Source organism: Piliocolobus tephrosceles, chromosome 8 (assembly GCF_002776525.5).
Source record: "Piliocolobus tephrosceles isolate RC106 chromosome 8, ASM277652v3, whole genome shotgun sequence".
NCBI classification, from domain to species: domain Eukaryota; kingdom Metazoa; phylum Chordata; class Mammalia; order Primates; family Cercopithecidae; genus Piliocolobus; species Piliocolobus tephrosceles.
The window spans coordinates 125,990,061-126,012,861 of NC_045441.1; the positions used below are offsets into that span (position 1 = coordinate 125,990,061).

General features: G+C 40.2%; 1 protein-coding gene across 7 annotated transcripts in view; it reads left to right on the forward strand.

The window, feature by feature from the left end:
- The first annotated feature begins 16,504 nt into the window (after positions 1–16,504).
- Positions 16,505–22,801, forward strand: part of CHRM2 (cholinergic receptor muscarinic 2) — a 150,981-nt gene continuing 144,684 nt past the window's right edge. For 2 of the 7 annotated variants that reach the window (XM_023190061.1, XM_023190064.1), the window contains exons 1-2: positions 16,505–16,864; positions 17,133–17,290. The gene's annotated coding sequence lies outside the window, so the exon portion shown is untranslated. Of the gene's footprint in view, positions 16,865–16,956; positions 17,046–17,117; positions 17,291–22,801 lie in introns of those variants that run through there. The other 5 variants (XM_023190063.2, XM_023190065.1, XM_023190062.2 and 2 more) reach the window with 3 other exon arrangements.

Genomic DNA, 22,801 nt, shown 5'->3' on the forward strand with positions numbered 1-22,801 from the left:
TCAAGTGGAGTGGGTTTATAAGATGTGATCTGTGAGTATGAATGCTCCCATAGCTCAGGGAATGAGTGTCTAGGTCATGAAGGGCTATCTGTGTGGGGCATAATAGTATGACAAATAAACATACGCTGTGGCAGATGGTGACTGGTGCCATGGAGAACCATACTGAGAGGCGACCTGAGATAATTGAAGGATTGGCACATGCAGAGGGAGATGAGAAGGATCCGTGAAGGCCTTGAGGCAGAATGTGGTTCCTTTGTGTGTTTGAAGAACAGCATGGGATCACCAAGACTTCAGTGGTATGAACAGAATGAAGATTTATAAGAAGTGAGGTCAGAGAACTGGTATGGAGGGAGAGGGGCATCAGGTAGAGGCATATACCCATCAAATATTAACCGGCTTCCTAGTATGGCCAGGCCCTGAAGAACAAAATGTTGGTAAGCCAGAGTGACCAGGCTTCTGATCTCCTGGAGTTTAATTATAGTAGGGCTGGGGGCATGAGGCAGTTGATAGTAAATAAAAATGTGAAAGATTATTTTCAATGGTGGTCCACACTAAAAAGGGCATTTATTTTAAAATGTGTTAGAAATGAATGAGGTAGAGAGGTACCTTTAGGTTGAATGCTCCAGAAGGAATCTTTGGAAAGGCAATATTAGACCGAGACCTGAACCCATAAGGGTGACATCAGAGTCTATATGTAAATTAGTGAACAATGTAGAAACAATGTACAATTTACATAAATTTACCTTTTTTCTCCCATTTCAGTAAATAACATGTGATCTTTTGGAAAATTAATATGGGATAATAAACTTTAATTGTGCCAGCCTCATTAATTGGATACAAGATGCTACTGGACTGACTCTTGAAGAAAGCTGGACCACTTGGTTCATTTTTGACCAGAGTCCACACCTGTCTCAGCTCCTTAAAATTACGCCAGGAATACAAGGCCAGTGAATGTGCACAGAACAAGATAGATGGAATGAGTCTAACTGAGCCACCATTTGTCAATTTTTCATTAGTTTATTTAATTAGAACTTGGCGAATGAGATGAAAGCAATCTTCTATGTGAGTCAATTAACTTCACACAGCTCCATAGTCAGTGAGCAAATTTATAATCTCAACTAACATTTCAATTACATTCACCTCAAAAAAACGTATTAATGACTGATCATGTACAAAGCACAGTGCTATGCAACAGGTTTACTAAGATGATCAATATACAGTTTATGTCTCCAAGAACATTACAAGAGAATTAGAGGAGGTGATGTTTTAGAAAGAATAGAGCACGAGGCTGACTTTGATAAATATTATGGAAACACAGTGGCTAATCATTGATTATTGAATATTATGGAAGCACAGTGGCTAATCATTGACTATTAAATAATTGATTATTATGCCTTTGATCATGAAGAAGATAAGGCAAGTGAATTTAAGGCAATCCATCAGCAATATGAAAGTAAATTTTAAAGAGCATACCTTAACCAACATTAGCAGCAGGTGGAAAACATAACATTCATTTAACTACTTTTTACTTTTTGCACAGATATCAAGTGTTAAGGGTTAAATTTTGCCTCCCCACTAAAATTTATATGTTGAAGTCCTAACCCCTAGTGCCTCAGAATCTGACCTTTTCTAGACATAGGATTTTTACCAAGTTAAAATGAGGTCATTGAAACGGGACCTAAACCAATATGACTGGTGTCCTTACGTAAAGGGCAAATTTGGAGACAGACTCTCATACAGCAAGAACACCACATGAACATCAACACCGCTATCTACCAGGAAAGAGAGAAGCCCAGAACAGATCCTTCTCTCATAGCTCTCAGAAGGAACTAATCCTGGCAACACCTTGATTTTGGGCTTCTGGCCTTCAGAGCTGTGAGATCACATTTTTCTGTTGTTTAAGCCACCCAGTTTGTGATTCTCTGTTCCTGTAGCTCTAGCAAACAAACACACTGTTTAAATATGCTCCCAGCTAATATCTAAAGGCAAGAAGGACTATTAACTAATGCAATGATTAATCCGGGCTTATATATCTATCTAGCTCACATGGAAATGAGAGATTCAAAAAGGTTAATTTAAAAGATGACTGAAGTTTATCTCTTCAAGTACTGTCCTTTTCTGAACTAAGGATATTAATATTAAATGTATATGAGCTTTTTTGCCCTGTTAAAGAGTGTACTTAGCATAATCAGCCTTGGGATTATCAGGATGACTCAAAGTATTTTGCCAACTTGCAATATATATGAACGATTAAAAGGCCACCAGGGCAAGAATGACTGTGTGCTCTGGCTATGGCCCCAGAGAGCTCTGCTTCCTGGGTTGTTGGGATGACTTTTTGTTATAGATATTCTTGTTCTTTTTTTTTTTTTCTCACTCTTTTCAGGACTCTAATTGTGCATTCTCCTTATTGTCTGTACGTCTGCTTTCAACAGTTCCTTAGTCCTTATAATTGGATGCAGTTAATTGTCTACTGGTTGGGAAATCAGATAATAGAGTCTGTAAGAGTTTTATATAAAATAAGAAAAAAAGGATGTGTGTAAGTGTCTGAGGAATTCCCTCACAAAACATACTTTATGGTATTTTTTAACATCTATTTTTAAAGCTCAGGAGATGTCTGTTTGCTTGTTTGCTTTTCTGGGTTTATAGATACGCTCTGAGTGTTGCATTTGCTGGAAGTCTGTCTTCTGACTAAGCGGGATATTGCTTTATTTTAGTACTGGAACATAAGATCAGCTCTTCTCCTGTTCCCACAAGTGTGCTAATCATCAGACTGCGTGTCTCAGTACACTGAAGGTTTGGGATAATCTTGTTCATGGAATAAAACTCTGACTTATAACCACTCAACTTTCGGACAAATTGTGAGGAAAAGAACAGTGCCAAATTTGAAGAGAGCCATCCTTTATTCTCTAATCAGATCATCTGAAATATTTATTGATGCGAATTCTCTCATGAAGAACTTGTATCCTGTGGTACAAATTCCTTAAAATCTTATCCCAATACAATGGTGGGCAGAACCCTGATTTTCTGATATTTGTCTTGATCCAGCTCGAGTTCCACCCATGCTCCTGCTGCCCCTTCCCTGTTTGCTCTGCTGATCTTCCTTTTGTCTCCCTAGCTTCCTGTCCCTTCTATGATCTCTCCCGAGGCAGTCAGCCTTGCCCACAACTTCAGTTACTACCTAGAAGCAAATGAATCACAAGGTTATGCACCTAGATTAGACCTCTATTTTGAGCTTCAGGTCTGTATTTGCAACTCTCTAGTTGACAACCCTTCTTAATGTTCCCAAAAGTCCTTCAAATTCAATGTGTCCAACATGAAACCTCCTCTGAGAGCTTTGCTCTCTTCCAATATTCTCAGTGAATGGTATGATCACCTCAGGTTACAGGGTGTTATCCTCAAAATCTCTCTTCCTCCACCATAACAAATCTACACCACATTTCATAAAATTCAACTCATAAAATACTTTGGAAGTCACCCCTTTATTCCCACCATTATGCCAGCAAAGTTGCCCTTGTCTGTTAAGAGAACTTACACTATGGCCACGTGGATCTATTCTTTCTTTAAGTTCCAGGATACAAGTGCACAACATGCAGGTTTGTTACATAGGTATACGTGTGCCATGGTGGTTTGCTGCAACTATCAACCAGTCATCTTGGTTTTAAGCCCCACATACATTAGCTATGCATCCTAATGCTCTCCCTCTTCCCACCCTCACCCTCAACAGGCCCTGTTATGTGTTGTTCCCCACCCTGTGTCCATGTATTCTCATTGTTCAACTCCCACTTATGAGTGAGAACATACAGTGTTTGGTTTTCTGTTCCTGTGTTAGTTTGCTGAGGATGATGGCTTCCAGCTTCATCCATGTCCATGCAAAGAACATGATCTCACTCCTTTTTATAACTGCATAGTATTCCATGGTGTACATGTACCACATTTTCTCTATTCAGTCTACATGTTGATCTATTTATATTTGCTCTTGCATTCCTCCAACCCATTTTCCCCAATAAAATGTTTAGTCAGAACATTTTATTGAAACTCATTTGATTATAGTTATTCTTTCCTATGCCCATGTAAACCTTCCTATAGGTTCCCACCAATTTCAATAAAAAGATAGATAGTATTCCTAAACATGGCTAGAAATCTTTGCATGGCCTCCCTCTTCCATACTTGCCCGACCCATTCCTTTTCATGAAAAACATCCCATAAATCTTCTTCCTTCATCTTTCTGAGTCCTTCATAGTTTTTATCTACTTTCCATCCTCCCACTGCCACAGAACACTTGACCTGCTGTTTTCTTTCTGTAGCAAACATTTCTTTCCAATCTTCACCTGATTAATTCCTTCTCATTTTTGAGATGTTAATTTAGGCTTCACTTCCCCAGGTAAGCCTTCTCTTACAGAGGAGACTCAAATCTCCCTACTGTGTACTCAAAACAATATGACTTCATTCCATTATATTTTTATAGTTGTAATTTTCCTTTGAATTTGTGTGATTATTGGCTGAATATTTTGTCTCCTCCACTATACTGTAAGTTCTATCTTTGTTTACTATTTTATCCCAAGTGTTTTGTTCAGAATCAAGGATATTATAGTTGCTAAAGGAATAAACAAAAATACTGAGATTGCAGTGATTCACAGACTACCTGGGCTCCTAAGCATTGTCCCCAGGATTACAAAGAAAATTATGAGAATAATTTGGATTAGGGTGTAAAATGAGTGGCAAAAATATGAATAGAATAATTTTATGGGTAAGAAATAAGTGAGATCCTTAGCTGTAACTCTAGAGTTGGGTTTATAAAAATTTTGATACTGGTTCCAATGTCTACCGTTTTTTTCAAAATCAATATTAACATATAAAGAAATGGAAATGACTAGACAAGAAATAGGACAAGGAAAGCACTGGCACTTTTTAGAGCTAGGATCCATGTCCACATTTGGTTCAGGGTGGTGAATCACCTTCTTGGGATCTGTATTATACCTATCTGTAATTTTTTACACTATCTCTTTTCTTCTGCCTGAAATATTTTCCCCTAGGAATTCAGCATCACTCACTTATTACCATCATTCAGGCCTCTGCTACAATTTCAGATCCTAGTATCATACCTCCCTTGACTATCTTTATAAGTCAGAATATAATACATTATTCTGTGATGGGAGAAGCAAATACCTGTGACAGAAAACAACAAAGTTTTATTCACATTTCCACTATATTTCCGTGGTGGTTGCAGGAATAATTCAGGGATTCAAGTTCGCATCTTAAATAGTGCTGTTGCTGCACTGAAGAGAAAAGAGAGCTTGGGAAGCTCTCATACTGGTAATTAGATGCTCAACTTGGAGTCACATCAATGCCACTCACACCTCACAAGGAAAACTATTCACATGTCCCTATCTCACCACAACTGCAATCTGCAATCTTACCTTGTACCTGCAAAGAGGGAGAACTATGAATATTTGGAAAAAAAAGCATAATATGAAACTTAGAATAGTCTCTTTACTTACTTTTACATTTTATAGTAAATATTATTTTTGACATTATTACATCGTATTACATTATATATTTTTGATGCTATTCACCTTCTGCCTCTGCCCACAAGAAGCCCATGAAAGCAAGACTTTGTCGTAGCCTTTACCTCTAGCATGTAGAATCATACATGCTATCTGTTAGGTAGTAAATCAATATTGTTTACTAAATGAATGAGTGAATAAATCGTGATGGCCTATTTTGGCTCATACCTTCATGTATCCAACACTTCTAGTAGTGAGTTCAGTTTGCCTTATTCTAAGTCAAGATCCTTACTCAACTGTAAAGATAAGATTATAAACAAAGGCAAGGACTGAGACCAGCACATGGGGAGACACAGAAAAGGCAACTCCAACTTGGAAATTTCACAGAAGCTGCATGTGAAGTGCAGCACTGGGTCAAAAATCATCTAACATTTTGGCTCCAACTGGCTTTGGCAAAGTTCAGATGAAGGGACTTGATTTTGAGGCAAGAACTACTTTAAAGTGGAGACAACTTATATATTTTTTTTTTCTCAGGTTACAATCAGCATAATCACTCCCCACATCTCAGTGATCTTGGCAGAAGTTTAGTCCACAGAATAAGTGACCATCTGTGCCTATTCTAATAATCTATGGAAGAATGTGTCCTGTCCACTCTCCAAGGTACTGACTCAAAACTGGAAATAATGGCTGAACTGTCCCAAGTGCTGAATTTTTAGTATCAAGAAACTGCTTCCTCAAAACTTTTGCATTCCTTCTGCCCCATCCTAGGATGGTTATTGTAACAACTATACTTGACTGAGACAGTTGGACAAAATACTTGGCACAATTACATTACCATTAACATGAGACACCCACGTGGAAATTTGGATAAAGAGCATACAGTACCTAAATTATTTTCCACGATCACAGGAGAAACTTGGTATATTAGTTTCCTGTGGGTGTGGCCACCATAATGCTGTTTGCTTAAAAATCCACATTTATTATCTTATAGTTCAGAAGTTTCACACAGATCTCACTGGCCAAAATCTGTGTCAGTAGTCCTGTGTTCATTCTGGAGGCTCTATGAGAAAATCAGTTTTCTGATATTTTCCAGTCTTTAGAAACTGCTCACATTCTTTAGCTCATGGCTCCTTCAATCTGCACAGTCAGCAATGGCCGGCCAAATTATTCTCATATCCCCTCACTCTGATACAGACTCTTCTGTCTTGGTCACCCACTTTTGTGGTCACTTCTGATTACATTGGGCCTACCTGAATAAGACAAGATAATCTGTCTATCTTAAGTTCTGCTGATTTGCATCCTTACATCTATTTTTCATGTAAATTATTTTCTTGCCATATATAGTAACACATTCATAGTTTCTAAAGCTTTAAATGTGGACATCTTGGGGAAGGGTACATTATTTGCCTACCAAACTCAGTGAATATAAACATTTCAGATTGCAAAAGTTATACAATTAATCAAAACCTGATGAACAAGTGGCTTATGTGTGTGTGTGTGTGTGTGTGTATATATATATGTGTATATGTATATATATATACGTATATATATATATATAAAGATTATATATATATAATATGACAATAAATCTTTGGATATTAAAATATTTTAAAAATAATCTTGGAATCAGGATGGATGCATTATCTTTTTACAGATAAATAAAGTGAGGCATGGATGGGTTAAATTACTTAGTCAAGGTCATATAATATAGAATAATTGACATGAGGATAAAGGGCAGTTTCTACTTGACTTCACTGTTGCATTCCATTTAGGAAGAGAGGCCATATTGTAATACAATTAGAAAAACCTATCACGTGGTTAACTGTTTTTAATTCATACAGCTTGAGGTGATAAATATATATATTACTGGAGTAATTTCAAAATATTAAATAAGTTTATTGCTTGATGTTGGCCAAATGAACACTCCTGTAAGTATGTGATGCAAGGGGTATTTTGATGCTCCAGGTGACCTAATTTAAGAAATTGTTTTCAGATGTGACTAGGTGCATATTCACCCAGCTCATTCCATTGTAATAGGGCAATACTGTGTAATGTGTATAAAGTACATTCTTTTTATGAGAAGCTAAAGTTCACCATTTGCTGATCTCATTACACAGAACTGCACACTTAAATGAACAACTATTTCAGTAGTTATTTTTAAATGAGTCAAGATGGTCAATATTTAGGAAAAATATAACCATTTGTGATGATGGTATAGACTTAGGAAAAGGTGAATACAGACTTAAGATTTGCCCCTAAATAACCATTCACCATCAAATCTCTGTGGTTTGAAATTGTATTTTGAAGTTTTATCTGTACTAGAGAGTAGCTTTTATTCTTCAGGGATAACTGAACATTAAACAAACACTCTGCATGTTTATACACAGTCACATAGAAATGCTTTAAAAATGCTGTCCCCCGGCACTTCTGTGCTTTGTAAAACAGGCACAGCTGGTGCTATTTATATTTGTAATAAAGCATTTAGATTAATTTGTCTGGTTCACCACAGATTCATTTTGAGAGACACTGTGGCATGCCAGTTTTGGGTATTAGACTCTGACCCTTATCCTTAGCAACTAGACTGTTATACATTTCAATTCCTTCCACTCCATCACAACACCCCCAGACTATTTTGAGTAAATTCTTTTTGTCTGTGCCATCAGGTTTCTAAAGAGGCTTACAGAGAGAACTGTCACCACACAAGGGAGAAAACAAGCAAAAAGAAATAGAAGCCTTTTCAGAACTATTTTTGTTTTCAATACTTAGTTTCCTTAAAAGCTAAATAGACAGGTTTATAAGCTGCATATGAGGAGCTGAGAACTTTCAGCTTAGTATGAGAACCATGCTGTAGTTTCTAGCAGTTTAGTGAAGGAGTTACAAAACAGCAGTGGCTCATTTCCTTTTCCTGACAGCTCTTATCTTGGTTTCCCATGCTTCCATGGATGTACTTTCGGGTGAGCGTAGGAATCTCATTCTTAGCCTTTTTTTTTTAGATCGTGAGTATTGACTCCATTAGGACTTCTAATTTCACTAAGTAAGTGATGCAATCATTCTTTATAATTTACTTTTATTTTACTGTCTTTATTAGTCTTTTAATTCAATGCTTTATGCTTAGTTCCTAAATTACTTGCAGGAAAGACAGACCCAGATTAGAAATAAAAATAACAATCAGAAATTCTGTACAGAAGAGAGAATACAATAAGAAAAATTACCTTGGGTGGATCACCTGAGGTCAGGAGTTCGAGACCAGCCTGGCCAATGTGGTGAAACTCTGTCTCTACTAAAAACACAAAAATTAGCCAGGTGTGGTGGCAGGCACCTGTAATCCCAGCTACTCGGGAGGCTGAGGCAGGAGAATCACTTGAACCAAAGAGGTGGAGGCTGCAGTGAGCCAAGATCATAGCATTGCACTCCAGCCTGGGCGACAGAGTGAGAGATCGTCTAAAAAAAAAAAAAAATTAGCAACTTTCACTTTCCAGAAAAAGTTATCATCACTAAGCAGTCATAGTACAAAATGCTTTTAATGTTATGGGATTATTTTTAATTATGTATAAACACTGCATTTACATTAATATGTATATTAGTATTCTGGTCAAAAATAATAAGCCCAGTGACAAAGACAACTCATAATTTAAGTTTGAAAAAATCTTCCATGAAAATCATCATCATATTCATATAGTGATATACTAAGAAATGTTCCCTATAATTGTTATAACAAGTTGTAAGTAATTAACCACATCAAACTAGAGCTGAAATTGAATATATACTTAAAACTGACTCAGCTATCGGGGGAAAGGTCCACTATGCTTGCAGTCTTGCTACACTGGTCACACCCCAATTGATAAGAAGTATTATCAGGTTTAAAAACAATGGGATCACAGTGCAGATCAGAATTATTATTATTTTTTAATTTGAGAAGGAGGAGTCTGGGTCTAATCTTACATAGAAACACTAGTACATAGAGTTGAGGTCAAGATTATTTGGTAAATCACCAGCTGGTAGTTTGGATGCATAAGAACAGAGTAGTGATTGAGCCAAAAAGAATAAAGACAAAAAGGCTTAGGAAGAGAAAGTGGTTCTGAATTAAGTGGTCAAGAAGAAAAATCAGAGTTTCTTCTATAAATGCATAGACTTATAGGGAGTCAGCCTATCTCATCTTGTTATCAGAACACACTCATGGTCTTGAGCTAGAGAAGCTAGTTTTTATAGTTACAGATATCACTGCTCTTGGCTTTGGAAGCCAGAATTAAGCAACTACTGGAGCTCTGCATTTGACTTCAGGCAGAACAGGAATCTGCCTTAGAGTAGAATTTTCATCTTTCTTCATTGAAAGTTGTATAAGGACAAGGGGTACCTGGATATGATATTTTATACCAAGAGCTGATGAGAGAATTTACTTAGAACAATATAAGGCAATATGTGTCTGGAGATAAGGAAAGTTTAAGGCAAGAGTTAATCTTTTTCCTTCAAATGACACCAGAAAATAATATAGGCATATCCTTACCACACAGATGAAGGAATCACTGATGTTCCCTTTTCTTTACTTTGATAGAGGATCCCATCTATCCAAAGTTTTGGCCCTAAAAGCAATTCTATCATTTATACCTTACCATTTGTCCATCTTGTTTACCTCTCCTAGTATTGCATAGGTGACCCTATTTTAGAGATAATAGCAGAGAGGCTTTCTATGCAGCACAGCTCTTCTTAGAAACTAGGTGGCTTATTTTTCCACTTTCACCTTGAAAGTTTGCATCCCTGCCCATTTCCCATTCTCTCACTTATCACTATGGACCAGCTCTGGGGCATGATGCAAAGAAACCCGAGAGAACATTCCCAGAGATAAGCCTAGTATTATTCTGCAAGCTGAAGGTATATACAACAGCTCAAAATGGGTTTTTATTCCTTTCAGTCAATTCTGTGAACAGCAACTGCATTCCAGTTCTTAGTTACATTATCCCTATCCCAATGCCATTATGTAATTAGAATAAGCTGTAACAGCCACAGCCAAGAGTTTTCTTCTCAAGAAATTACAGAAATGACCATGTGCCAGAGACACACATTGCTAAGTAAGTTCGCAGTCAGCTTAATTGCTTCCAAAACACAAAAGCAAAAAGAATAAATAAATAAATAAATAAATAGCCACAGAGAAATTGGGAGATTGGAAGTACATCCTAGAACATAGCACTCTGGACAAAGAGTGTGTGCGAGTGTTATTACCTTTCCTAGGTTTCTCCATCAATTAACTTCGGAAACTAGACATAATATTCAATAATTTTTGGATTCTTTTTCCTACCCTAGATACTATAAAGCATGGGGCCAGCATTTTGCTGGTTGGTCATTAATAGATGTCTTCAGTTTTAGCAGTAATTTCCTGGTGATTGTCTTAAATATTGTACGTATTGCTTCATCATCCAGAGTATTTTACCCACAGATTAAACTTTGCATAGCTTCCAAATTCCAGTGTAACTCAGCTATAATCCACCTCTGGAATTAGTTCCCTGATGAAGAGTCAAGGCTCTTTCCTGAATCTCCCATAGGTTATGACAGCACAGATTTTATTGGAGATGGCTAATAATAATATATATTTTTTATATTTGTTCTCTCCAACTGCATCTTTAGCTTGTGGAGGACAGGAAAGCTTCCTTGTTTTTGTAGACTTAATCCTAATATCTAAGAGAATATTGAATGATATATAAATATTTGCTGAACAAATCCTGATGCTTCAAATCTGGTCTGTGGTAGGCTGCTGAGAAACAGAATTCTCAGAGATGAAATCTAGCATTCTCACGAGGACCCACTGAAACTTACAATACAGTAGAAGGAAGGCAAAGCATGGGCAGTTTGCTTATGTGAGACTTGCTCAAGAAATAAATTTGTCCAGGATTTGCTATCAAGTGAGAGAAACTGTCTACTCCATATTCTGTCATAATAAAAGGGGAGAACCTTGTGTCACCTCTGGACCTCTCAGGGTAGATTCAGAGTGCTTGTTATTGAAGACATTCAGTGATTGCAAATAACACATGCTTATTGGACATCCTTTCAAAAACCAATTCAATTTCTAGAAAAACATTTGCCAATAAAAGCCTTGTAGGAATGGAACACACACAGTAACTTTGCCTAGGACCTTGCCTCATTCCTTTCTGCAGGGATTTATGAAATACTGCCCATGAGATTTTGTAAATGAGGTCCTTAAGCCTAACACCCCATCACTTTGCTGGTGAAATAATGAAGAAAAGACAGGATTTGTCTTAGGCACAGTAAATCACAGAATGGTTTAGAGTATGCTTCCTTGGACACACTGCTAGGGGAGTGTGTTTTTAAAGTGAAAAGATCTATATGAAGTGATATTACAGTATCAAACACACTCAGTTAAGTCTTACTTAGCAACATGCTGCTTTTGCATCACAATTATTCCAGTCACTCTCAAGAAATAGAGGTAGGTCAAATTTAATCAGGAAGTTGTCCAACGTTGTGATGGCATCCAGGATTTATTTCTTTAGAATATGTTAGCATTTCCAGCTTTTCCCTTTAGTTAGCTTAAGAAATTGGTATGTTGTATGATCTGAGAAATTATGTGAATTCCCATGAGTAAGTGCAGGTTTCTCTACAGACTCAAAAGATTTTAAGTATTCCTAGATGACTCTTCCCTGCATGAAAAGTTACTGATTCAAATAATCTGAGACCTCATGCATATAGAAGAGTGTCATAAGACTTTCACTTTGAATTTGCTAGAATCTTATCTTCATCTGAGATTCCAGGATTTAACTTTGCCTGTAAAAAGGGGAAATTTAGGCTGTTTGTTAAAATATACACTGAGGTAGTTGTTGTTGAAACTTTCAAGTTCACCCTGTCATAGAGGTTCACTTCTGAAGCAGCACTCAGCTTACCTCCTAATAGGAGGTAACACATACACTAAATGCTTCTCTAAGGAAATAAGCATCCCATGTGACCTTTTCCTTCTGTATTCTTAGCACTGATTTATCAAAATTGCAGCTGTTTAGCATTTTGCAGGGTGGTGCACTGCCCCTCCCATCTCTGCTTTTTCTCCCTTCTTCATAGTCTCTGTCTGCAAAAGAGCTCTGTATTTTAAATATTTTATACTCAGCAGCAGTAAATGTTTTCAGTCATTGGGTAACACTATCACTGCTATGAGAGAAAAGAGTTGAAAACATCTGTGATGCCAAACTTCATGAAAAAGAAAAAAATAACAAAGCATTGTTTGTCACACTGTCACTAAACATTATCCCTCAGAATCAGTCCTATTTGTATATGAAAACTTCAATTGCAGGGTCTGAAAAAGAAAAGCTCAGGATTTTCTAGAATGAAAAGAGATCATCTTTTTAAGCTCAAGAATAGAAGCTTTTAAATTACTCTCTGAGAAGGTCTGTAGGAAAAAATAAATAATTCTAGGAAGAATAATGTGTATATTATGAAACTATTATTAAGATTTCAAAACAGAAAGAGACAACTGAAGATCCCATTGTAAGTAGTGATTGTTGTTTAGTGGAGATCTACTTTTAACCCAGGATTGTTACATTTCAAACTGAGGTCAAGGAAAAGAAAGGTTCCTTTGGCATCCATCAGAAATCAGCCCACCTTTTCCAAAGCTCCTACTAATGAATACTGTGCTTCTCTTATTCAACTCTTAAACAGTCTGTGTGAGTAGAAGATGAAGGACACGGCAAGATCTGCTCTTGGCTCATTTTCCCAATACAGGCAAAGCCCTCACCTTCATTTTCTTGGTTCCTTGAAAATAGAAAAAAAATTTTAAAATATTATGACCGCCATACCTGATGGGAAATCACTGGAGTTGAACTTGTCACCCTCTTAATCCACTTATGATGAGAGAGTGCTGATTTGTGCATCTAATTACTGAAGCCTAATTATTGCTGCAGTGAAATCAATGTGGCATGATAAATATGCACCACATTCCCAGGAATGAGACCTGTGGTTCCCCTTCTTCTCACATTAGTGGTGACCTTATTTATAATCTTATTCAAACACAAGCTTTGTCAAAGATTGAAAGTCACCCTTTACAGGCATTAAGAGCTCTTCAGTGTGTGTCTGAAACTAGCATCATGAAGTTGTAGGTAATGAAGTTTGGCTTAATAAGTAGAAATTATTAATTTATTAGAGTTCTTTGAGGTGGAAAATAGGAATGTAGATTTAAAAAAAATCTCATAGATGCATTTTACAAAGTATTTAAAAAACAGTTTTGAAAATGTTCCACACTGGCTGGTGCAGTGGCTCATGTCTATAACCCCAGCACTTTAGGAGGCCAAGGAAGGCTGATCACTTGAGGTCAGGAGTTGGAGACCAGCATGACCAACATGGTGAAACCCTGCATCTACAAAAAATACAAAAACAGCCGGGCGCAGTGGCAGGTGCCTGTAATCCCAGCTACTTGGGAGGCTGAGGCAGTAGAATTGCTTGAACCCGGGAGGCAGAGGTTGCAGTGAGCCCAAAATCATGCTACTGCACTCCGGCCTGGGCGATGGAGTGACTGTCTCATGAAAAACAAACAAATGAAAATGTTCCACACCAAGAGTTACTAATCATGTAAATGCTATTCCTTGGGTGGGGGAGTATTCTTTCTTTTTTTCCTCAGAAAATGAACTGGCATAAGAGATGAAAATAAAACACTCAGAATACACTTGATCATTTCTTGTATCAAAACAGAAACTAGAAGAAGAAAAGAATTGAGTTCCCTGGGGTCAGAGTGCTGATGGATTATGTTTACCATGTTAATTATATGATGTTGATGAGCATTATGGTTTGCATTGTCAAGAATCATTCCGTAATACTCTGCTTCAGTAGGTCACAGGTGTGACCCAACAACCTGTATCTTTCAGTCTTGACCGACAGTGTTATATTTATAGCTAATTTGCTACGTGCCACGTGCTCTTTAAAGAATTTCACATGAATTACTTCTATTATCCCTCCTACCAACCCCCACATGTATATTATACCCATTTTATGGTTTAAGAAGCTGAGGCAAAGAAAAGTTAAACAATTTCTCCAAAATCACAGTGAATGGCAGAGTTACAAGTCTATATAAAGATGTGTTCTAAGTGATGACCTAGAAAAAGAAAATGGACATAATTGATGACTGTTTGCTAAAAATGATGCTTCCCTGTGCAGCTCCTCTCCAAAAGACCTTAAGTGTACTGACTTCTATTAAATATAGCACTTCAGTCACCCACAGATTCTGTTTTATTGAGGTTTAAGAAAAACATTCATTTGCTTTCATTGGTTATTTATTTTGTTGCTTAATTCGGAATGTGTAGTTTTATTAGTAAAAGAGGGCTTAGTGTTCTTAATGATGTAAAGGAACAAAAGAGTAACAAATCACTGGGTTTTCCTGTCTGTTGCTGGTCAGGGATCTATTTCTCCTCACTTTTTCGCTTTCATGGGTATGTGTCTGTGTGTGTTCCAAAAGACTCAAGCAGCTTCATGGGTTTATGGAGGCTCAGTAGACAGAAATAATGGAGTAAAAAAGGAAAATGTGAATTCATTCTGAAAAGAGTGTCTAAGACAGGAGAAATGACAAAATCAGATATTTAATGTAGTGGAACAAATGCTGGGAGAGGACGAGAACAAGACTTAGCAGGGCTGTTGTGATTTTCTCACAGGTATCTTATAATCACCCAGTGATGGTGGGATGTGAGTATGGAGGTTGAAGGCAGAGACACAGTATTGTAATGCTGTATTTTAGGATGACTTCAGTCAAGCAAAATCAACTTTGTGTCAGGTCCTGCTTGGTGATAGCTATGAGTTAACAAAAAGGGCGGAAACTTTTAGCTACAGCATTTCCATTTATCAATAAATTTACATTGCTATAAAATTAATCATTGGATTGTCAACTGTTATATAGATGTTTCATATGAAGTGTCTTTTCTTGTCAATAGGAATAGAAGCTTATAAAAACACAGGAGCGGTGGGTTTTGCTATTCTGGATGCCCTTTAATACCTAGCAAAGCCCTGGACATCAAGAACTTAACAATTTAATTGACTATATTATATTATATCAATGTACCTTTAACTTGCTCTTTGGCTATCCCTGTGACCCAAAAAGTGATGTGTCCAATTCTGGGCTATTCAATTTAAAGTTTCCACTTCTTGCTCTTTATTTGATTGAAGTTGGATGAGAGAAAATAAAGCCTATGTAATATATAATATATCGATGTTATAGTCACATATACATATGCCTTTACAAAAGCAAGTTTTGGCCTCAGCTACACTTTAGAATCCTATCATTGTACTTTTGTCAAATTAGGTTAGTATCTAAAAATTAATGGATACAATTATTGGAATAAATTTCTCATTAAAATAAAGGAATAAACATCAAAGGCAGGTCTGAACACATAAAGTTTGCATCCTAATTTTTTTTCATGGAGATCACAAATTCCCTGAAGCATCAAACATATATATATATATTCTGTGTGTATGTGTGTGTACATATATATATATATATTCTGTATATATATTTGTGTGTGTGTTTGTGTGTGTGTGTGTATTCTGTAGTCTACTGCCCATTAGGTGAAGAAAACATGGTCACTGCCTCATGTTTAAAATAAGAGAAAAAAAATTACTTCTCCTTCGAATACATTTGTCAATGCTCCAAAGAAATAAACAATATGTGAATAGTTCAGTACAATCATATATTTACAAAGCATAGGGGATTTAGTCTAACATTTTCCCACCTGGATAAACTGAGCTTAAGTATCTCCGACAATCAAAAGGCAATACTGCGTTCTTCCCAATATGCCATGTCACCTTTGTAGCACTCACACACTTGCAGGGAAGGGACTCGGGGTTGGGGGTGGTTCTGATGTAGAAATTGCAGATGGAGAGCTGGGCTCTGGGGATGGAAATGGAGAGGAGCAAAAAAGAGCCTGGAGAAAAGGCTGTCATATTTGCTCAGAAGAACCGCCAAATCAGAGAGCACAGAAGATTTCATTGGGGGAGAGCCTTCAACAGCAACTAATCCTGTCGTACTGAAAGAAAATTGTAAATGTTCTCTCCAGAAACTGTCCGTCCATTGCAGCTAATCGAACACACACGCACGAATACAGACACGCTCTCCTGCTGTACTAAAGGCGCCCCGGCGCAAAGACCTAGGGAGCGCGCGCGGGCGCACACACACACACACACTCACACGCTCCAGGCTGCCGGTTGGCCAGAGCCTGGAAATCGTAGATTTCACCAGGAAATCGCCGAGATACCGGAATAGGTATTGCCTCCCCAAAACTAATTCCTACTTCCCCAAACACTTTGGTGAAGAAATGAATCCAGCCCAGCTCGCCGAGGCATCCAGGTCTCCGTTCTATTTTGGTCTCCAGGCTCTTCGTGAAAGCCAGGTTTGAAAGTCTTGTTTGCTTCTCCTTTAGTGGTTTGGCGTGGAGGGCGGGGGCAGCGTCAATTTAACTCCAGTCTAAACCACGAACAGGTCACAGACTAGCCAAGTGGCTGAGACGAGTGTAGGGTGCGTGACTCTGCCTGCAAGCGCGCCAGCCCCGCAGCTCTCGCCAGAGCCTTTGGGTCGGTTCTCTCCCGCCTCTCCCGCCTCTCCCGCCCCACCCCTCCAGTGTCTCGGCATCAACTAATCTTTTCCTTTTCTTTTGCAAGATCAAGGGAGAAAGAGAACCGGCGGCTGGCCTCGGACTCTAAGCGGTGCGCAGCTCCAGCCCGGGCGGATCGGCCCTGAACCCTCAAAGGGCTCCTCGCTCCTTCAAGCCTCCACCACCTCGCAGCCCGGGAGGCAACTGGAGCGAAACCAGCGACAGGTAAGGGCCCCGCGCTGTGCAGCTCTCCGCTTACCCACTCCGAGGACCCTGGCACCAGGGGTCTCTCCCTTCATATCACCCCAAACCGGACGCTCAGGGGTCGGGGCTTGGGGGAATTGGAGGGAGGTCCTCCCCACGTGCAGATTCTCAAACGGAAACTTTGGATCCTGGGGCTTGGAGGATTGGGGGCAGTGATGGCGGGTATGGAAGGAAGGGGCAAATGAGGCACAGCGCGGGGCGGGGTACCCCTACGATTCCGAGAGCCACTGAGTCCAGCCGAATGTGGCGAAAGCAGCCTCGGAGCCGCGCTGTCCCGGCATCGTTCCCTATTCCAGCCCCCCATTCCCTCTACTGTTGCCGCCCCCCTCCCGCCACCCACTCCAGATGCGGCCATGGACAAGACAAGGAGAGCTTCGTCCCTCCCGCCCCTCGGGTTCCTTCCTGCTGGGGTCTGAGCGCGTCTTCTGTGCGTGCGGGTTGGAGGCCCGGGTCGCCTGGGCTCCAGGCTGTCCCCCGGCTCCGCTTTCGAAGCAGCCCTCGGGCGCTGGAGAGGTTTCCCATTGCGGTCTCCGGGTCATGGCCAAGGAGGAGAAGCAATAAGAATGGGGGAAAGGGTCCCAAGACAAAGGAGAGGGAAGCATTCTGCAATCCCATTCTATTTTAGCCCCTCGCAGGAGCTAGACTGTCCGCCGTGGCTAGGGCACAAGGTCTCAGCCCAAAGCTCATGAGGTACCAGACTGTGCCTGGGCTTCGCCACCTAACTCACAACGGGTCCTGAACCGCCCCGGTAGTCCCCGGGGTCGTAGACTGGGGACCGCTGCACGCCTCCCCCCTCCCCCCAAGAATGTCCCTTGCAGTCCGCACCTGAGGTCCCAGGCAATCGCCGCTAACTTGTAGCTCTCGGACCCGGACAGGTGAGGTCCATGCCTGGTACCGGTAGAAGCGCAGAAATTCCACCTATGCGCGCTGCCGGGCGCCCCTGGGGCCCCTCACGGGGTAAGTAGAGACTCCTCTGGGAGAGGTGAAAATTCCCCATAATTATGAACACACACGGCGGCACACCCTTTGCCTCCGTCCGCCTCCAGCACCCGCATCCCTTTCTCTATCTTCCTGCTCATCGCCGACCTCGAGGTTGCCCTGAGGCACAGAATTGTCCCAGGCAGAGTCCACCGACCCGCCAGTCCCTGGCGATGATGTCAAGCCTATTGCATATAACGGAAATACCAGCAGGGAGGGTCGCCAGGGGCAGAGAGGCTGGAGGAGAACAGAGAATTGAAGGTAAACACGTAAAGCCAGCAGAACTGTCGGTGGACATTTCACCCAGACCGCCCTCCCGCATCCTTAGGTCAGTTCACCGCCACAGCACGTCTGTGACGGCGGCCACCCAGGGCTCCAAGTCTTCCAGCCCCGGCGCCGCGAGCCAAGAAGAATGCGGCGCCTCCCACTCCTCAAGTTCCGGAATCCCCCACATTGACTTTCTATTTCCCTTTCTTCTTTTCTTTTTTGTTTTTTGTTTTTCCTGCTCTTTTCTTAGCGCTGGGTGGCAGTGGGTATGTGGCAGCCGTGTGATTTGCCCTTCCCCTAGTACACGCAGCCAGCGACACAAGCACACAACGACCAGTCCCCACGCTCTGCCACACACCCTCCAGAGCTCTGGCGTGCAGCCCCTGCTCCACAGCTCCCGGCGCCTGCAGCCACCGCCAGGTTGATGGCCATGGCCCAAGCAGGGCTCAGAGGGTGGAGAGGGGAGTCAACCTAGACTCCAGAGAGAAACCTTGGGACAACCCTAAAGGCCCTTCTGAAAACTGGAATTGGGTTAGGCACGAGGGATGGGAGGCTCTGGGGAAAACTGGCCGGGCTTGAGGAACCCTGAGGGCTCCTGGGGCTGCAGCGCTGCAGACCGCCCCCGTCTGGCCCCGCCCCGCCCGCCGCTGGGCGTCCCCGCCAGCAGCCCACCCGCGGGCGGCAGCTTTTCTCCATCCTGCCCAGGGAAGTTCGATGCCTGGTGCTGGGATGCGCCAGCGCTTCTCTTCGCTTCTGACAATCCTGCTGTTTCCGATTGAGAGGGCTCTCAAAATGAAGCTTTTAATAAACTCCAGAGTAATGAACTCGGGATTGTGCGGCAAAGGCCGCGCATTGCAATTTGTGAGCAATTGGTAAAAATGTGGAACCATATGATAGGAAATATATGCATTTTCATTGATAAGAAAAAAATAGAGATGATGATATCTTTAAACACAGGCCACAAACAGGCATACCTGTGCCATTGTTGGGGAGGTAATAATAAAGGCACTGATGATCACAGAAGTAAAAACAGTTGATTTGGCCACGAGACAATTTTAAGCTGGGAACTGTAGTCGGCTGCAGTTCAGAAAGTGGATTTTTGAGACTTGTCAAACCAATGGAAGAATTTTGTGCCAACAGTGTCCCAGCTTTGCAGGCTTGGCAGCTGAGGACTCAGAAGTAATAAATTAATGCCAGGTGAATTGTTATTGTTATTACTATTATCAATAATGTGTTCTAGTTGCAGCAATACAATAGATAAGCAACTTCCTATTGACTCTATTTGCTTTCCTGGGCTAGACAATAACGCCAATTAAAACTTAAAAAATGTAAGCTGACCCTAAAAATAGGTGAGAACTGCAGTCAAATTTGTTTACCATTTTAAAATAAAGTTCTGTGAATGAGGTGGGATGAGAATGGGGGAAAGTTTTGGGACTCCAAATTCCCAGAGCCAGACTGCCTGAAAGATGCTTCATTTTCCTATAAAATAAAGGGGCATGTTTGTTTGTAGAAGAGTGCTTGAGGGTGCCTGGAGGCGAATTGGAGTGAGCAAATAGGTATATTTGAATACTGTCATAGTTCCAGTAAAAGGGAACCCAAAGGGCATGTTTTCAACTCTCAACTAACTTCAGAGACAGATGTGGAAAGAACTAGCAGGTCAAATACCAGTAAAAGTCCCTTTGGAGTGAGTTCCCACAGTCCCTCAATTTTGGGAGGCTGAGACTGTTGTCTTCATGTTAAAAAACAAACAAAAACTATATTGCTCTAAATTTGACCCTATCCCCTTCATTGCCCAGAAAGTCCATGTAGTCAAGCATCCGGATGTGTCTTTACTGGACAATTTTCAAATTCCAATTCCAATTCCAATTCCAGAGCAGCCATTCCCAGGGCCAATAGGAATGGGTGGTTTCAGAAGTCCAAAGAAAACAACAGTCCCAGTCTGCTGGCAGGTAGGGAAGGCACAAAAAGCATGAATGACCTGTCTTCTGTGGAAGCTAGGCTGGCTAATTAGGAGTCATATGTCTCTCTGACCCGCAACAATAAGTAAATTTAAAGCAAGGACAAAAGAGGGAGAAGAGGAGAAATTAGAATAAAAGGGAAATGAAGAGGGAATGGGACAGAGACAAATGAGGGCAAGAATCTGTGGGTATATCAATAATTGTGCTGGATTCAACCTCCATTCACTGATGTCAGCCTTTGTTTAGAATATGCATATATGAGCGAACCCCTTCTATTATCTTCACATGACCACCCAGACACCATTTTCAATCCTGCCTTAAACTTTTCCCACTTTACTCAATAGGATAGAGGCTGACAGAAATATTTTGCCACACAGTTCTCTTGAAGAACTGTTTTCCTTATTTAAACTTATATTTGACTTGCTTGAGATTTTATGACATGCACTCTCTGTGGCATGGTTCTCAATAGACTATCGAATACCACCAATGTCCACCTTGTGACTACTAACAACTGGCTTTTGTTTCCTGTACCCATTCTGCCCACCTTTGGTTCATTGAGCAGGCGTCAGGACTTCTCTCATTTAAGATAAATGGCATAAGTGTACTGATTGCATATCCCACAGCTCACCTTGCCTATGTGGTGGAGGTGGTGTGTGGGGAAAGAGATGCAAGTCACCTTTCTTAGACAGGTATTTTTGCTGAGTGTGTTCTAAGTCCTTGGCGTTATTTTAAGCATTTTCCCATATGATATTTTCTGTTTTGTCAGTTGCTTTAGACTCTGACTTAAAATACAGCCAGGCATACCTAAGAAACATATTAGATCTTTGTTGAATGAGTTAATACAGCAATCAATTTTCTCATTTTATCACTGCAACAATCCTGTGTAGTAGATGTTATTTTCCACAGGAAGAAACCAGCATTCAGAGGGGTCTGATAATGAGCCAAGATGATACAGCTAGTAAGTTGCAGCCCCTGAATTCAAACACAAGCTTGTTGGACTCCACAGTCTTAGTTCTTATAGTGTGCCGATTGGCTCTCTATAAATAGCTGTGGCACTTGTTTTCCCTGTGTTTGGGGAAAACAAAAGTGTGGCATTCAGAAGTTCAATGATGTTCTCCTCATCTTGTTAATTCAACTTTGTATGTTTTTGTTAGATCCCCTAAACCTCAAGCAAAGAAGATGCAGAGCTGAGTAGGTTCTTAGTTGGCACATGCTTATTTTGTTTAGTCAGTGATTGCCTCTGGCAGAGGTAAACAAGGGCACCAAAATTTTGGCAGATGCCATTTTCACCTCTCAGCAATACTAAGACATTACTAAACAGAAGTTCTTTTGTCTGATGCAAAGTGATAAAAGATAAGCTTGATACCATTCAGCTGAGCTCATGATAGGAAGCAGATCAAGAGACTTTTTCAAGGTGACACAGCTAACCAAGAACTGCATAAGAACACACAAATCCCAATCCCAGACTAGTTGTCTCTTCATTTTTTTCATGCTAAATGAGTTCTCTTTTTCTATAAGATTGTTGGCACTTAGGATTCTGAATTTCAATGGCTCCATTTAATTTTAATTAGTATTTATTATCCACATGTACTTTGAAAAGTATAATGTTACTTTGTAAACTGCTATTAGCAAAGAATGAGGTAGGTTCCAGTTGGTTTGCCTCTTTCCACTCTTTATATATCTTTGTCTTACTTTATTTATTTCTCCTTTTTTTCTTCACATGTTCTAGCTCCTTCTTTTATACTATGACCTAAATATACAATCATCTTAACTGGTGCTGTTACCATGGTAATGTTTCATGGTAGATAAGGGTACACACTAAAAACTCGGTTTTGTCAGTTTCTTTCGTTAGTAATGGAATTCGTCCTGTCTCTGTCTCTCTCTCTCTTTGTCTCTCTCTGTCTTCCCCCATGCCCCCTGCCTCTCTCTCTGCCCCTCTCTCTCTCCCCTCTTCCCTCCCAAATCCAAGCTTTCACTGAATGATGCCCTCTGGTGTTCAATAACTGGAAGCACATTGGATTGGATAGGACAAGGAAATCCTTTTAAAAGCTTAGGGAGAATTTCAATTTCAATCAAAAATTCAACTGGACCTAAGCAAGAAGGACTTTGAATTAATATGTTTTTAAGCAAAGAGATTAGTAGAATACATTTGTTGTCTGGGCATGTCAAATGTTGTTTACTATGTATACAGTTATGGCAAAGGGGTGGGAAGGATATTTATACCCTTACATGTTTAACATTGTTATGAAAATGTTCTTATGGAAGACAA